Here is a 4,950-nt window from a genome sequence, read left to right as displayed (position 1 = left end):
TATTTATCATAGCATCTATCCCCACGTTTTTTAAAGTTCATAACTCGGACAAAAGACGGGCACTTCAGCTTATAAATACATAACTCAGAGACTGGATGCTTTTGAATATGCTTTATACTGTGAAAAAAAAACGTTGCATGAAAAGACAGAGTCAAGAAATATTAGTATTTTGTGAGATATAGAAAGAAAAAATAATTTCCCAGCTTATGTGGTAAAAACTATTGTAAAAATCAGATTGTGTTCGATATAAGAGTGTAGTGAATTCATTAATATATATTTTTTTGAACATTGGTACAAATACATATATATGTACATAGATATATACTAATAATTATCAAATGTAATAATTCTGTATTTTCTTTACCCACCTTTCTGTTCACAGTGATGATGTATTTAAACTTAACTCAGTAAGTTTAAGAAAAAACGTGTGTCTGCTAATTGAAATTTAATTTGTTAATATATGCACGTGTGCAGGTACATATAAAAGGCTAGTTTTTGTGTTTCAAGTTAAACTCATCAAAAATGAAATTAAACTATTTGTCCACCATTTTACAACTATAAATTCTCTCATTAAAAATACTTAAAATTGAATAATTTTTAAAGCAGTCGTGTCACGTGATGCAGAAGCGGCTGACAATTCAAACGTATAAACAGCATGCCTTACGCTTGATTGTGACTATCTTTTGTATTGAACCTGTTCATATATAAAGAGAAGTAACATTGAAATTCAGGGCAACACCTGGTGATCAGTACGTAAACTAGCGATTTCGATAGTGAGAGAAAACATTCAAGGGGTTAAAGCCATGGAAATCACATACTGTTTGTATTCTCCAGGCTAAATTTTTTATCACAAATTCAAAGTAGTATAACGTGGTTTGATTTGTAATTTACATACAGATAAATCTTTACCGTTTTGGAGAAGAAATAACGTGCCACTTTCTTTTCAATCAAAATATTCTCAACACAAGCCTACTTATGTTCACTGGTTAAAACCGAGATATTCTTCCTTTATTTATTTATTTATTTTTGTTCATAACTTTTTATGCTTTAATCGAAACATATGCGATAAGAACAGGCCTTTATTATATTTCTTTGTTCGTTTGATTTGAAGTTCGCGCAAAGCTATTCAAGGGCTATCTGAGCTAGCCGTCCCTAATTTTGAAATAATAGACTAGAGGAAAGATATCTAGTCAACAACAACCACCGCCGAAGTTCTGGCTACTCTTTAATGAGATTGACTGCAAGTTATAACGCCCACACTGCTTGAAAGGAAAGCAGGCACAGGATTCGAACCCACGATCCTCAGATTACGAGTTAAATCTCCTTACCATCAGACCATGCCTTTATTATGGATAGTGTAATAAGACGTTCACATTAACTGTTTTTGCATCTCTGACTTCAAAATAAGTGATGTTGACATATTATTCATCTAGTGATAAAAACATCACAAAATCATATACAAACTCGTAACCTAGTGGCTATAGGCGGGCCTAGTAGTTAGCATATCAAACTTGGGAGGGTCTTGGGCTCGAAACGTGCTACCAAATATGCTTGGTACTTTCAGCTGTAAGTGCGTTATAAGAGTGACAGACAATCCTTCTACTTGATTAACAATAGCCGTTTGAATCAGATTTCGTTCAGTAAAACAAACAAGAAAGCATAACCTAGCGGGAACATATTTGATTACTAAAACATTTCTACCGCTAGGTGGCAGCGCTGCTGCGGAAGGTCGAATTTACAAGTTCTGAAAAGGAGTGAAATGGACGCCTAACTTTCCCAGTGTAAAGCAAGGACATCCTTTAAAGATTTTGTCAGTTGCAGCATGAGATTGTGTCGTTTTAAACAGTGAATAAATCAACAGTAATGAATAACAGCATAACCATAAGTCACGAATGAAAAACTTTAATGTATAATTTCAAAGTTTTACAAAACCTTCAGCATTCACCACAACTAATAGATGACATTGGCTCTACAAGACATCTTCTCTTCATACAGTTAAAACACATATTGAAATATCAGAGCTTACGATTAAGAAAGGCCTTGTTGTATAAGATATCTTTTCTTCAAACAGTTAAAACACATATTAAAATATCAGAACTTATAATGAGAGAGGACCTTGTTATGTAAGATATTTTCTCTTCATACGTGAAAGTAATGAAAATATTACTACCTACCGTTACTTCAGATATAACATACAATTTTTTAGCTTAAAGTATAAAAGTGAAATTACCGGTTTCGATAATGGAAACACTTTTTTTATCTCCTTAAAAACTTATACATATACTTTTTCGAATTTTTATAGACATAAATTACTGTCTTATTTATGAGAGATAAAATAAAATCCTTTCCAAAACATTGCTTCTAGAACACTTTGTAATTTATATCCTTTCCAAATCACTGATTAGCAAATATTATGTTTTATTCCGTTTAAAAAAACTGCTTTCAAATACAAATTAAATAAGCAAATAAAGCTATTGGGGATACAAAGTTAGCCCGATTGCTAATTATAAAGAGTATACTAATTTCTGGGTCTTGGTTTTTCAAACCTTCCTTATTTAGAGGATATTTAAGCTTCACATCATTTCACTGACACATCTATAGATGATTAGATTGATCTTGATGAATAGATTGTTCAACAATGGCCATTATAAACATTCATCCACATATTCATAGAATAAAGGGTCGTATATGATTCAGTGGTTAGCGTTCCTGGCTGAAGCTGATGATTAAAGGGTTCAAGTCCGAGCCATGATTCTCACTTTCAGCTAAATGGGAGCTATAAATACAACAGCCAATCCCACTATTCGATTAGGAGTAACCGCGTAGGCTGTGCTTCTAATTGGTTACTCTCCCTCTGGTCATCAATTTCAAAATACGAATGGCACTGCCTGAACCTTAGGATATCTAACATGGACTTTTCTACCATGTGTCGCATAAGATTTTGTTCAGATGGAATACACATAATCAAGTTCATATGCGGACCTATAGCTCAACAAGAGCAAGAATAAATATTTAAACGAAACTGAACATCAGTATTTTTTGTACTCATACTTTATTTAGAATTATGATGCAGAATATCGCCTTTAAAGTTTTTTTTTCATTTTTACTCCATGAAAAGAAAAACAACCTCCTATATCAAATTATGAACAAACCCTTTGAAAACTTGAAAATGTAAAGTCCGAGTTTAGTTTGAGATTCATTGGCTCGAGCAAGGGTACTGACAAAACTTCATTTTAGCTAAAATAAGTTACAAACACTAATATAGTTTTACCCTCAGCGACTAGATATAAGCATTGTTATTTTTACATTAAAAAAATAATAATATTATACTTGTCACAACTTTAGCCAAACCGAGACAAGGTTCAGTTTATGTTTTCCCTCCATATCCATATAACAAATTTTTGTAATTTTTTCACTCACAACCCCATACTTTTCCCTTTTCCAACCCTGCAATTGTCTATCGTGTGTTGGATAATTACTAAATTATATGGTTAGTTGGAGTTAGTTACGTCCCTGAACAAGAACAATTATATCCCTACCCTAAACGATTTGGTATAAGAGCACTAAAACTATGTACAGTAATTAACGTAAACAATAATTAGTCATTGTATTATTTTCTTAAAATTATATTTTCCTCACTTTTTATCTATTCCCCCGGTAGGACAGTGGTAAGTTTATAGACTTACAACATTAAAACCTGGAGTTCGATTCCCCGTGATGGACACAACAGGTAGCCCAAAGTGGTTTTGCTTTATTACAAAACACACACACATATTCTTTTATGCATTTTTGATTTATATATATAGACATAGCCAAAGTCGTCCATAATTTTGAACTGATTGATCATAGGAAAAAGCAGTTAGGTAACAGCACCTACCGCCAACCATTGGGCTATTCTTGCTTGACATAGGAACGTAATATTGTTTCAACTCACAGGTGGTGTCGTAACTGTGATGCAACATAACACGTATAAACACTCAGTTGAGGACAATATCCTACCGTATTAACTCAGAAACAAAATTAAATATTCCTAAACTCCCCTTAAAACTTCCATAAATAATGTTTTAATACACGTATAAACGTTCAGTTTAGGGCGATATCCCACCGTATTAACTCAGAAACAAAATTAAATATTCCTAAACTCCCCTTAATACTTCCATAAATAATGTTTTAATACACGTATAAACGTTCAGTTTAGGGCGATATCCCACCGTATTACCTCGGGATTTTTTTTTAAATGTTCCTAAACTCCCATCAAGATTTCTACAAAGAAGTCTTCAATATTTGTTTATCATATTATATAATGCGTGTAATCTATACAACTTTATGTGTAAAACTTATAGAGTGCAGTTTTAATATAATTTAGCATTTTTCTTGTTGAATAGAACTTAGTTACGACTGTTTACAAAAATTAAGGGGAAATATTTAGATATGAGGGCAATTTCCGCGCCCTCAGCTGGTGGGGAGCTTAGATTGCTATGGGAGCGAGGTAGTCTGTTCTGTTATGGGCATCTTCCGGTTGCTCTAGCATATTGAACAGTGTTTTTTTTCTACTTATCTACGCTGAATAAAGCTACGTGTTTACGTCCTCTGTTAGATTACATTCTCGTCCCAGATCTCCCATGCCTATTTTCTACATCATCGATTTATAATAAAGGGTTGATTAAAACTGCAATGGCTTGCACTACAGATCTTAACATTTGTTTTCTAATATGAGCATATATACATATATGTTCATTTTTCTAATATGAGCATATACATATATATATATTCACTTTTCTAATATGAGCATATATACATATATGTTCATTTTTCTAATATGAGCATATACATATATATATATTCACTTTTCTAATATGAGCATATATACATATATGTTCATTTTTCTAATATGAGCATATACATATATATATATTCACTTTTCTAATATGAGCATATATACATATATGT

The sequence above is a fragment of the Limulus polyphemus genome, unplaced genomic scaffold, assembly GCF_000517525.1.
Source record: "Limulus polyphemus unplaced genomic scaffold, Limulus_polyphemus-2.1.2 Scaffold469, whole genome shotgun sequence".
Classification (NCBI taxonomy): domain Eukaryota; kingdom Metazoa; phylum Arthropoda; class Merostomata; order Xiphosura; family Limulidae; genus Limulus; species Limulus polyphemus.
Note: the sequence above shows the minus strand (reverse complement) of the source record.